This window comes from Sander lucioperca, chromosome 4, assembly GCF_008315115.2.
Source record: "Sander lucioperca isolate FBNREF2018 chromosome 4, SLUC_FBN_1.2, whole genome shotgun sequence".
In the NCBI taxonomy this organism is placed as follows: Eukaryota; Metazoa; Chordata; class Actinopteri; order Perciformes; family Percidae; genus Sander; species Sander lucioperca.
The window spans coordinates 20,067,552-20,081,313 of NC_050176.1; positions in this window are offsets into that span (position 1 = coordinate 20,067,552).

Genomic DNA, 13,762 nt, shown 5'->3' on the forward strand with positions numbered 1-13,762 from the left:
GTGTGTTATTTCTATTCAGGTCTCTGTAGAAACACTTATATGGCCATTTAAGGGTGAACACCCCCCATTAACCTGCAACTGGACTCCCTTTAGCTGAGCAGCAGGTCAGCTGGCTAAACTGTACCTGTGGTGTGGCAGGTCACATGCTAACCTTTCTCGGGCGACTAAATGTTATCAGCTGTAAACACTCCGGATGCACTCTTGGGCTGTGTATGCAAACTCATATGGGACATGAGTTGATATATCTGTAATTGCAGCTTGTGTGACAACTGAAACGGGATCATTATACATATATATACAAAACATGTGGTAAAGTAGTCAAAGTAATACATCCTGGATACTTGAACTTGCCTTTTAAAATGACAAAAAGCAAAGGCTCTAAAAGGGGATAAATGGACTTCAACTAAGATCAAACCTTACCAAGCACAAGGCTTTATTCCTCCAACACAGATAACAATACTGTCTCACAGACCGTTAAGGTCAGGGGCTCGGGATGAAGGTAAGCTGATCCTAGGCATTTGCTTAAAGTCACCCCAGCGGGTTTTCATTACAACTCTGTGTGAAAATGAGACGCAGCTTGTCGGACCTAGTGGTCCATCTGTAGCCCAGTAACCCTTCGTTCTTTCTCTTTCCCTTCCACCTCCATCCACCCTTTAGAGAATAGAGAAAGAATAGAGGGCTTGAAAAAACAATCACAGGATGTATGGTGCAGGTTCAAAAGAAAGCCATAAAACCCCCAGTGGAAATGTTTGAGGAATCAATTTATTGAATGTTCATGAAGACTCATCGCTCAGTGTGAGGAGCATCAAAGGCATCAGGACCGCTATAGTGTAAACCAAACCAACCCTGTTTTGGAAAAGTCCTGTTTGTTAGCAGATTCCTCATAGTCCCATTATTATACAGCCAGGCTACCCAGCTTCTGATTTGGACAAAATTACATCTGATCGGAACATATTATAAGATAGGTCTGGTGATATTCTATATTTTTCTTATTGTCCAAAGAAATCCCATGAAAAGACCTAAACCAACAATGAAGTGATCTTTCTAACAAGTATTGTCTGTGTAAGCCTATTCCTCTGTGTCATAATGTAGACCTCTATTGTTAGCCAAAAACTATTAAAACCACAATGTTGCTGGGAAAAATGTTCCTTTATTGCCATGAATATGGACACTGTAGTTTATTTTGAATCAATCACACATACACCATCCTGCTGCCGTAAATACACGCTAGTGCACCAAATGTGTATTAATCCGCACATTTAAATTGTCCCGAAGAAATGCACTTTATTCCTGTTTGAGTAGTGTTGACTAAACACGTCAGCTGCTTCAGGAAATGACTGAGCCTCTTTTAAAAATGAAACTACCATTTTGAAGATTTATGTCTTCAGTAGGAACAAATGGGCTTCGGGCCATAGATGGGCTGGGGAAGTTGGAGATTATTGAGAGACCGACTAATATAATGTTGGTTTCTGACGGGATTTGTTGCATATGGAAAATGTAGAATAATGCCAGCCTTATATCCTTTAAAGGAAAAAAATATATTTTACAGTATAACTTTATTGGTCTGAAATCTCTCCTATGAGTGATTGCGCTGAATCACTGCCAGTTTTGAATGTACGGCAGACTCTTGGTATTTTACTACTTTGTTTGGACTTCGTAACAATGCTCTACACATTTACAAAAATGGTGCTATCTGATAACTTGCCTGATAAGATAAGGGGTTATTTAGTAGCCCAGAATAAAAAAGATCCACGCTCTTTCCTTTTCAACTCTTTCCTTTTCAACGGCCCCTTGATTGCCAACTGAGAATCAACCATTCAGCTCTGAACATTGTCTTGAAGTGCACTAATGAGCTTGTTAACTTCAATCACTCCTTCTACATTGACATTTGGGAAAGAATGTATCCCATCCAAGAAGAATTAATCTCATTAGAGCTCCAGAGTCATATAGATTGTGCCTGCTTGGCGTAATTGATGTTCCTATTGTACAGGTCTAATTGACTCAGGATGGGGTTTCAGAGCAGCTGTGGGACACGTAGACCACTCTACCAGTCTTTGGGATAACCACATGCATATTAGAGATGTGTGCACTGTACAAATATGTGGAGAGGGCACAAGATTATTTGTATTTTCTGTTATTAAAGTATTGAAATGCAATGTTAGAAATATTTCATGTTAATTAAACAGCCACTTACGAGTCACGGAAAGCAATAATTTGACATACAGTGCCAGTCAAAAGTTTGACCTGCTTTCTTATTCACTTGAATGGGAAAGCGTGTCCAAACCTTTTACTGGTACTGTATACACATATACATGCTTACTGCATTTTTGCAAAGAGTTAGATGAGAAGATTCAGATCGATCCCACTCTCATGTCTGTAGGAGTATAAGTATAAACCAACAGCCGTTAGCTTAGCTTAGCTTAGCATAAAGACTAGAAATGGGGAAAACAGCTAGCCTGGCTCTGTCCAAAGGTAACAAAATCCTCATGTCAGCACCTCTAAAGTTCACTCATTCATGAATTAGTCTCGCATTGCCAGACCTAGCATCACAGCGCTGGGGAGTAAGGGCTGGCTCCACACAAACATTCTGGGATAGGAGTAAAAACGCTCTGGGTTGTTTGCATTTCTTTAAACCAATCACAATCGGCGGCGGCACTAAGCTCCGGATGCAGCGACGGTGGCTCTGCTAAATAGTCTCGGGAAGGAATCTTTGGTCGTTTTGGTGGAACATTTGCATCCCGCAAAAGAAAACACCACATAAAATATTAACTGAAGTTAACTGTTCGCACAATACAGTAACGTGAGCTATTTAAATTAGCTGGATACATGGTTAAACGTTATTTTCTTTTACTAGTGTATCGCGGTGTGTACTTCGTCCACAGCAATCTTCCTCAATCGCTCCAAAACGTCCCAGTTAGATAGTAAACATAAACATATTCCTTGTAAATCTTTACAATCATTCCCCGAAAGAACCAAGCAGGCCTGCCTTGTTGCACGAGCCAAATCTTCTTCAAAACTTGCCATTTTCAGCGTGTAGCTTGCTAGCTCAACGTCTGTTATCGTTTCCCGAAGCGAAGGGGTTTTAAGAACGGCAACACACAGAGAGCGGAAGGTGAGGGCCGTCCTGCGTTGGATGTCAGGCTTTATCCTGACAATGTACTTCAGTTGATCCAGACTATAGATTAATGAATAGGTTATATCTCGTTTGTTTAATTTATACAAAGAAAGACTTCCTAACTGTGACTAGACTTTGGGAAGATTCTTGTCGTTCGCTTTTTTGTACAGATTAAACAAACGAAACAGAACATGTTCATTCGTGAGCTTTAGCTTTACGAGAGTGGCGTCAATGTTCTCATTTAACTCTCGGCAAGAAAGTTTTCCCAAAATGCAGAGCTAACTGCTCTAATGGCTTGTGGTGATCACCTTACGGACGGATGTAATTAGTATTGGGAACAATCTGAGTACTTCAAGGCTCGTCAAAAGTCCAGCCAGATTTGTGTTACAGGATCCAAAAACGGTGTCATGGTATCATAAAAGACAGCAGAGAGCTGGGCAGGTTTATGCTCGCAGGATGTCCATGGATCAGTGTGACAAGCAGATCCTTCTGTAGGACCCTGCTCTTTGACCCCTGACCAATACTGAAGCTGGAAGACTCACACTGTGAAGGGCTCTCGGGGGACATTTTACAATTTAGACCAAAGTGCCAGAATCTCTGAATCTCAAAGTGTTTTCTGAATGACCCGTACCTGATCTCCAACCCCATGTGGAGAAGGGCACTAACTAGTCCTTCCGCTCGCCACCTTCACACGGTCCTCACAAAAGGGATGTTCCCGTTCTCTTCTTAATGAGTGCATGAGCTTTTACTAAATCTTTCATGAATGAAAATCTGAAGACGGTTTAAACAATTTAAAAGATACATTTATCTTCAGTGTGGGGAGTTTCCTGCTCTTTTAAGGAGGTTTATAGTCAAGTTCTGTCCTGCAAGTTTTATAGAGAAAGTAATTTCTTTTCACTTTTTCACCTACTCACAACCTAAAGAATAAAACATAATTAAATTCAGTTAAGAGTAGCTCCTAAATAACTGCAGCACAGAAATAGAGGCGATCACCCTCTGAGACATGTTTTAGACTGGTTTTAAAATATTTTATTGATTGTGATGATTAATAGGCCTATGTTAGTGGAAGCAATGTGTTTAATTCAGAATTGGCTGGGTTTTTTTTTTGCCTTTGATTTGAACATTTGATATGATGTTTTTGTTCTCTTTGTTTGCATTAAACAGGGTCGGAAACAACATGACTGCTGGCGTTGATTATGTTTGTCAATGTGATACTAAGTTCTCCAGTGTGCTTTCCTTTTAGTTTCCATTTCAGGCAATTTCCTAGAATTTCATCTCTATTTATAGTTTATAAATATATTAGATTGTTGTTGATTTAACATATTACTTGCTAATGGAGATATTGAGGATTTTGCACAAATAAAATTCACATTTTAAAATGAAAATTACAATCAATTACAATGTACAAAAATCAGCAACATGGCAGATGTAGGGTAAATCGTTGTCTTTGATGGATTGTTCCTGCTCCGAGCACGCCCCTGATTCAACTTTATGGTCATGTAAATTACTTGACACTTTGCTGTAAGTAGGAGTAAGTTGATGTAACTTTTTTTTTCCTAACATGGCTTTTTAGAGCATTCTTAGGGGCCATCCACACGGAAACGCTTTTTGGTATAAACGCACATTTTGTCCAAACGAATCCTGTAAACGCACTACCTGAAGACGCACTTTTTCGAAACCTGGTCCCAGGGTGAACAAATTCCGCCCTTGCGTCTTCGTTTGGATGGCGAAGCCGCATACTTACGTATCGATGTTGTCATCGCCAGACCCCTCGACCTCTGGCCTTCGACCTCTTATCCCGCGACGACATCTCATAACAACGACAACAACAATGGCGGACAACATGCTTGTGTCCGCACAAACGATTCTGGTTTCCTTGCACTACCCATTTTTGTCGTTCTTCTTCTGTTTGGTTTCTTCTTCTACTGTGTGTTTGTATACAGCGCGCAAGCTTTATGCGCATGCTCCGCCTCTTCTTCTCCGTTTTTTGGTGAATTTCTGTAGCAGACACAGCGCCACCTATAGGCCTGGAATATGAAGTAGTGTGTTGAGTCATTTACAAATGGATCCGTTTGGACGCAACCAAAGAATTTCTAATAAGGGAAGAAGTTCCACTCTCTCGTTACTTCCGGCTTCTGAACTGGTTGCAGTTCCACTTTTGATCCATATAGGGGGCGCTCACAGGCGAGTGTAGAAAGAATGGTGGTCTATGGAGCTGTACCCCTCAAAATCCACTTTTCTCAGGAGATAATTTTTTGTCTAGTAATTTGAATGTTGCATTCGAAAGGGGAGGCTAATAAAATACACACTGCTGGGTGTTATCCATCCATCCATCCATCTTCGTCCGCTTATCCGGTATCGGGTCACAGGGGTAGCAGCTCCAGCAGGGGACCCCAAACTTCCCTTTCCCAAGCCACATTATGCAGCTCCGACTGGGGGATCCCGAGGCGTTCCCAGGCCAGGTTGGAGATATAATCCCTCCACCTAGTCCTGGACGTGCCTGGAACACCTCCCTAGGGAGGCACCCAGGGGGCATCCTTACCAGATGCCCGAAACCACCTCAAGTGGCTCCTTTCGACGCAAAGGAGCAGCGGCTCTACTCCGAGCTCCTCACGGATGACTGAGCTTCTCACCCTATCTCTAAGGGAGACACCAGCCACCCTCCTGAGGAAACCCATTTCGGCCGCTTGTACCCTGGATCTTGTTCTTTCGGTCATGACCCAGCCTTCATGACCATAGGTGAGGGTAGGAACAAAAACTGACCGGTAGATTGAGAGCTTTGCCTTCTGGCTCAGCTCTCTTTTCGTCACAACGGTGCGATAAATTGAATGTAATACCGCACCCGCTGCGCCGATTCTCCGACCAATCTCCTGCTCCATAGTCCCCTCACTCGCGAACAAGACCCCAAGGTACTTGAACTCCTTCACTTGGGGTAAGGACTCATTCCCTACCTGGAGAAGGCACTCCATCGGTTTCCTGCTGAGAACCATGGCCTCCGATTTAGAGGTGCTGATCCTCATCCCAGCCGCTTCACACTCGGCTGCGAACCGATCCAGTGAGTGTTGAAGGTCACAGGCCGATGATGCCATCAGGACCACATCATCCGCAAAAAGCAGCGATGAGATCCCCAGCTCACCAAACTGCAATCCCTCTCCACCCCGACTACGCCTCGATATCCTGTCCATAAATACTACAAACAGGATTGGTGACAAAGCGCAGCCCTGACGGAGGCCAACCCTCACCTGAAACGAGTCCGACTTACTGCCAAGAACCCGGACACAGCTCTCGCTTTGGTCGTACAGAGATTGGATGGCCCTGAGAAGGGACCCCCTCACCCCATACTCCCGCAGCACCTCCCACAGTATCTCCCGGGGGACCCGGTCATACGCCTTCTCCAGATCCACAAAGCACATGTAGACCGGTTGGGCATACTCCCAGGCTCCCTCCAGGATCCTTGCAAGAGTAAAGATCTGGTCTGTCGTTCCACGACCAGGACGGAATCCGCATTGTTCCTCTTCAACCTGAGGTTCGACTATCGACCGAACCCTCCTTTCCAGCACCTTGAAGTAGACTTTACCGGGGAGGCTGAGAAGTGTGATACCCCTGTAATTGGCACACACCCTCTGGTCCCCCTTTTTGAAAAGGGGAACCACCACCCCGGTCTGCCACTCCTTAGGCACCGTCCCCGACTTCCACGCAATGTTGAAGAGGCGTGTCAACCAAGACAGCCCCTCCACACCCAGAGCTTTAAGCATTTCTGGACGGATCTCATCAATCCCAGGGGCTTTGCCACTGTGGAGTTGTTTAACTACCTCAGCAACTTCCACCAGGGTAATTGACGACAATCCCCCATCATCCTCCAGCTCTGCCTCTACCATAGAGGGCGTATTAGTCGGATTTAGGAGTTCCTCAAAGTGCTCCTTCCACCGCCCTATTACCTCCTCAGTTGAGGTCAACAGCGTCCCATCCTTACTGTACACAGCTTGGATGGTTCCCCGCTTCCCCCTCCTGAGGTGGCGAACGGTTTTCCAGAAGCACCTTGGTGCCGACCGAAAGTCCTTCTCCATGTCTTCTCCGAACTCCTCCCACACCCACTGCTTTGCCTCTTTCACGGCAGAGGCTGCAGCTCTTCGGGCCCTTCGGTACCTTGCAACTGCCTCCGGAGTCCTCTGGGATAACATATCCCGGAAAGACTCCTTCTTCAGTCGGACAGCTTCCCTGACCACCGGTGTCCACCACGGTGTTGGGTGTTAGATTTTTTTAAAGTGACTTTTTTGTTCTAACAAGCCTTTTCAAATGTCAATGACGTCATACACATATACGGCCAGAAATAATGCTTTACGGCAAGCTCTGAGTCACTTCCTTTTCTCTCTCGAGGCATCGACAACACAGCTGACAGGTTAGGCTCTCCGTGTCAATACACGTGCTAGAAAGAGGTTTGCTAATGTTTTAAAGACCACGCCGAAATAGTCACTCTGACATTCTGGTTCTGCTTTGGATGCCGTCAAGCGTGATCTCCGATCGTAATCAGTCCTTCACTGACCAATCAGCATTCATTAGCAGAATGCTAGCGTGTTATGGGCAACAACGACTCAACCTGTAAGAAATCAAAAGGACATAAGTACTCGTTCATTCAACTTTCGACCTATAATCCATGTTGAACTTGCAAAAACTACAATCAAATCTGAGATTTCTCAACGACAATCAGGCGAAAGAGACAAATTTAGCCGTCTAGCTCCATAGGGTCCCACTCATTTTGCACTCGCCTGCCATCACCCCCAGTGGAACTCTGGTGGAACTGCAACCAAATTTCTCTCTCGCGAGTTCCAGTTTTCCACTCGCAGATCAGTCTGGCATCTTGAGACAGAGAAAATTTGGAGCCGTTCGCCAAACGACCGACCAATCAGCGTTGGTTTTGAGGCAGGTTTAGGTGTGACGCAACAAGAAGCGACTGTTCAGTCTAAACAACATGGCTGCTTCCACGGTTGAGATGAGCGTAGCTATCGCGCAAGTTTTATTCGAATTAGAAAGTATTCCTTCATTGAAAGAAGAGCAAAAAACATCACTGGAGGCTTTTCTCGGAGGAAAAGATGTTTTTGCTCTTCTCCCGACTGGTTTCGGCAAGAGTTTGATATATCATTGAACTGATTGGTTGATTTGGCCCGTCTATCACTAACATAGGTGGTGATAGACAGATGGTTTATCCAATCAACTAACCAGTATTTTCGCCCCTTCCCAAAAGTTCTCCAACGGAAAGTTCCCAGATGGATATGCCGAGCAAATGCGAAGCAATCCATCTGGTGGAGTCAGGTTAACTGAATAGGGAGTGGAAAGGCTTTCCGTAGACCGGCTTTGACGCAACTATTCTTGAAACGATGCCAGGGAAGACGGGGGAAAAAAAGATCGTTTTGGTCCATGTGGACGTGGCTTTAATTGTCATTTTTAGGGAAGTTTGATAAATGTGTTCCTGGATTTCAATCTGAAACATTGCTTTTTTTTTCTTTTCTTTTCTTTTTTTTTTTTAGTGTTGTGCTGTTGTTGGATCTTGAGTTTGACTTGGTTTACTTACTTACTTACTTGTACTTCAAATGTGATGATTTATTGTTTTTTTGATTTTCTTTTATTCGTCATTTTGGCTGTTTATTGGATGTAAATGCAAATGGAAATATACAAATTATTTGATCTTGAAAACCATTAAGTCAAGTTTTCAAAAGAATTTACTTCCTACAAAGACTCAGTGTGTCAGTGACAGAAACAAATTACCACTCTGGCAGAAGTCATGGATCATTTGCCTTTTGGCAGTTTATGTTGTGAAATATAATCTCACGTACCTTCATCACAGGAATTTTGGGGTTAGAAAAAAAACTAAAAAGAAAAACCACCCCTCTTAATTTTAGCGATGGTAGCAGCAGGTTAGCAAGTGACCCACAGTGACCCCTGGAATACCAGACACGGGCTCAAGTGTAAATAAAGGTTTGGTATTCATTCACAGTTGTGACACCACAACAAGGACACATTTTGTTTGGAGGCATAACTGAGAAGTGTGTGTGTCAACCCGAACAGAAACAGACTTTATACCAAACTCTGAACAACCTCTGCTCACTAAACTTCAAAACAGCCACTCTGAACCATGAAACAAGATGTGACTTGTAGTTGCTATCTATAATAATAATAATCTTTTCATTTTCCAGATGTATGTGATATGATTTCTTTCCCCTGACACCGAATGTTTTAGCGTCTTCCAGTGTACTTCAAGTGAGACTTATAACTCCATTCAACTTGCAAAGCATAAATGTAATTAAGAGATACCCTTGACTTGCCAAAATCTACACACATGCACGAGTACACAGAATATAGACTTCACAGTTTTCTAGGAAATTTGCTCTGGAATGCCAGTGATCTGAGAGCCGAGGGACAAAATAGCACATGGAATTATATCTGTTGTTCGTCTTGTTTTACTGGGTGATCATGAAAAGCAAATATGAAGAGAAAATGTTCTGCACACTCAGGTCTTTTTTTTTATAAATTTTTTACATTTTTTTAACTTTCTGTTTCAAAACAATAAATCAATACAAAATCGAGATAGCAACAACATTTATACATGTCAGAAAAGCAGGGTTTAGAAGGGAAGGAGTTACTGCATGTACATGAGGAAAACCATAATTAAATTCAACACTCAAACACATTAAAATACTATCTATAGTGTACTCATATAAACATCCTGCAAGAACCCAAAGTGTAAGTATCAGAGTACAGAGTGCTCTTTATATGTACCCTCCTTTTGATAAATGTAGACCCAACACCCTAAAACAACTAGCTAGCTACTGAGCTACAGATAATACTGTGAGATGAAACAGGATATTATTTGATAATATTTCTATAACATTTATCATATTACATGTAATGATGACCCTCACAGGATAACATGTATCTGATCCCAGATGCCAACGTGATATCACGACTTATACGCCACTTTCCTAAAGCCAAGTGGCGTGTTATCTGTACGCATTTTGAGCTATCAGCATGTATGTCTACACTGTATACAGCGGACAAACGGCAGTCTGCAATGTCACAGTGTAAACATGCATGCCACTTTCTAAAGCCACGTGGCGTGTTGTCACGAGGCTACGTGTTATCACTAGGCTACAGTTGGGTTTAGGAAACGTCACACGCGGGTTGGGTTTAGGAAAAAAGGAACGGGGTTGAGTTTCAGAAACGTGACACGCCACGTGGGTTGGGTTTAGGAAATGAAGAACCGGTTGGGTTTAGGAAAAGAACAAACGTGGAAAGGAAACATCACACGCGGGACGCAATCCCCGCTCTCCTGGGTGAAAGTCCTGTGTTTTACCAATCCTCCCTACATGGATTTTCGCCCTTTCATACTACTCGCTACGGCGTCAATTCACACGCAATCGCAAGGTATTGTAAGTCAATGGAGGCCAAACGGCATTGATAAACACGCTAAAAAGTATGCGTCTTGATAACACGCCAACAGTGGGATACGAATTGGCGTGTCATACATACGCCACTTCATAAAATCAGTCTGCAGATGCAATCCAGGCAGTGCCAAGAGAATCTGGATAGTATAGATAATCTTAAAGAAATACTCCGATTAGATGTTTTTGCGTATCCAATACTCTGAAAGGTTTGCAGCTGGCAGAGGACACTTGGATTCATGGCCGTTGCAAGGGATTCCAATGGCAGCCCAGTTTCACGATGAAAAATGTCCTTAACTTCTCAAATCATTTCTCCGGCATAATCCATTTCTCCGTTAATATGTTCTAAACACTTTGACCCCTCAGGCATAAATATCCCTAAATATGCTGCTTCCATTTGTCACCAGCACAGTCAGCTGTTTATTATTCACGATGACTCGCAAATGTGGATGTGTGCAACAAAAGTAAAAAAGCTTACCACATAAGTGACAAACATTTTCAGTGAGTATACGTTATGATTTTGTACTCTCAGCCCGGTCATTTGTTAATAAGACCGATGGAGCTCGACTGAAAAAGAAAATCTGGGCTAGAGTAACCTAATCAGCCTCAACCAAGCGTAACTTGATCTATGTATTCATCAATACTATTTCAAACTGTGCTCCGTACTTCAAATGTATACACTACATGTTTTCCATCATATAATGCCTGGAAGTCTTATTTTACTACACTGCAAAGTTTTACTTCATAGCTTATTTCCAAACGTAGACATTTGCTCCTCCGTCGAGATAAATGCTTTTGTAACAGTGCCAACTGTGAACTTTCAGTCTATCTAATGGACCCACAAACATGTCATCACCGCTTCCCCGTTGTTTTCATATGAAGAAGGCAACATTAAAACCCCACGTGCTAAATTCTCCTACTGTGGTAACAGAGGAAAACGCCCTTAATGCAGTCAGAGGGAATCACCAAGCCCTTTATTATTCCACAGTACACTCCCAGAAGAGACTAGCATTGACTTACAATAGCGTCACTACATTGTGTGTGTGTGTGTGTGTGTTTCTGTCTAATGGCAGATGGAACAATCCCCGGGGCAGTGCACATTAAACCTGCAGAGTCCTGCTGAGAGAAGGAAAAGACCCTGAGTTACCCTAAACTCTTTGGGGAGACACATCACTGCACACACGCACTTAAAACCCTGCCCCACATTAACTAAATGATGGCTCCCCTTTAACGAGGGCTTTTCCAACCTCAAACATCCAACAAAACGACCTCCAACAAAAGTGCTTCTGCTGTAATCTTTTGACATTCTGCTTGTATTTGTCACAGAAGGATGAAACAGAAGCTCTGTGAAAATGGTTTAGAGCATCATCACTGCACCCCAAGGCCCATGACCAGAAAGTAAACATGGCCATGCTTATCATTCACAGTAGTGCTTAATTAAATAATCTAATCTAAGCTAATCTTTGCTTCACAGTTCTGGTTAAATTATGGTGATGGCACAATATCGAGCTATAGCGTTCCAACCAAAACATCCAACCATGCCTCGTTCTGCCAGGAGTTACATATGCCCTATCAGATGACACATCCAGTGTAAACAAGCTTAAATATAACATTTATTCTAACCCATTCCATGCATGATGTCTGGGCTTTAAGGCTACTATTACAACTGTAATGGTAAGCAAGAAGTGACAAACTCGCTCAGTGTCAAGATGATGAAACTGCTTTGTTTGCCTGATTTTTTTTGTTGAAGACAAACTTAATGTTACTGTTGCTCTGCCAAAGGAGCATAAAATATCCAATTGTTTATAAGAAATATTAAAACTAAAAGCTTCATTGTATTCTGATAAAATCAAGCTGGTATTCAATGTTACTCCTGATGGATGGATGATAGATGGCCTAATATTCAAAATGATTTTAGGGTTAGTGAAGTGCATGTACAGTATAATGCATAATGAATAATAAAGTCATTGTTCTACTACTTAGTTTGCTCCAAATTTCCGACCTTGCAACAGAACTAATTTGGTGTTTTTAGTCTCGCACTGCCAGACCTTTCTCCACAGCGCTGTGGAGTAGGGTCTGGCTACACCACACATACATTCTGGGATAAGAGAAAAAACGCTCTGGGTTGTTTGCGGTTCTTTAAACCAATCACAATCGTCTTGGGCGACGCTAAGGTCTGGACGCAGTGTCGGGGGCTCTGCAAAATAGACTCGGGAAGGAACTTGTCTTGGTGGAAATTTTGCACCCCGCAGAAGAAAACGCCACATAAGATATTAACTGAAGTTAACTGTTCACACAATACAGTAACGTGAGCTATTTAAATTAGCTGGATACATATTTAAATGTAATTTGCTCTTATTGCTGTGTTTACTTTGTCCACCAATCGGTCCCAAAACGTCCCAGTTACATAGTAAATGCTGTAAACAATATTCCTTGTAAATCTTCACAATCATCCCCAAAACAACCAAGCAGTTGCCAGTGTTGGGCCAGTTACTTCCAGAATGTAATACATTATTGATTACTAGTTACTGTCATTTGAGAGTAATTAGTTATATTACAATATTACTGTCTCTGAATTGTAATGCTTTACACTACTTTTGCGTTACTTTTGAGTTACTTTCACCAAAATAAATGCAGAAGTATGACTTGGCAGGTAGCTTGTCACCACGGGATCAACAAAGTGTCATTTGTATCCACTATATACATAATTTATTCATGTTATTTTGTATTATTAATCTGAATCTGCAAAGTAACTAAAGCTATAAAATAAATAGTTAAGTAAATCATACAATAGCCTACTTGACTCTGAATTGTGGTGGAGTAGAAGTAGCCTAATAAGTAGGAGAAAATGAAAATACTCAATTAAAAGCACCTTACAATTGAATCGAAGTAGCCTACGGTATAGTTACTTTCCACCGCTGATAAAATGTAATGATATTACGTGTAGCAAGACTAAACATTAATTCCCGACATGTTGTTATCTGTCAGTTGCTCGGTCACATTGCTGTCGGCACTGACAGGACACAGATGTCCTTAGCCTACCGTCTCTGGTTCTGACCACGGGAACAGTGACGGGACAACCCGCTTCAATGCAGCGTAAAAAACTCCATGTCGAAAATAATGTCCATGTCGCAAATGTATCCATCTCTGCAGTCATCTCAACCACCGAATCCAGTAACAGGAAACACTCGTAGACCTTTTTTTTCTGTGC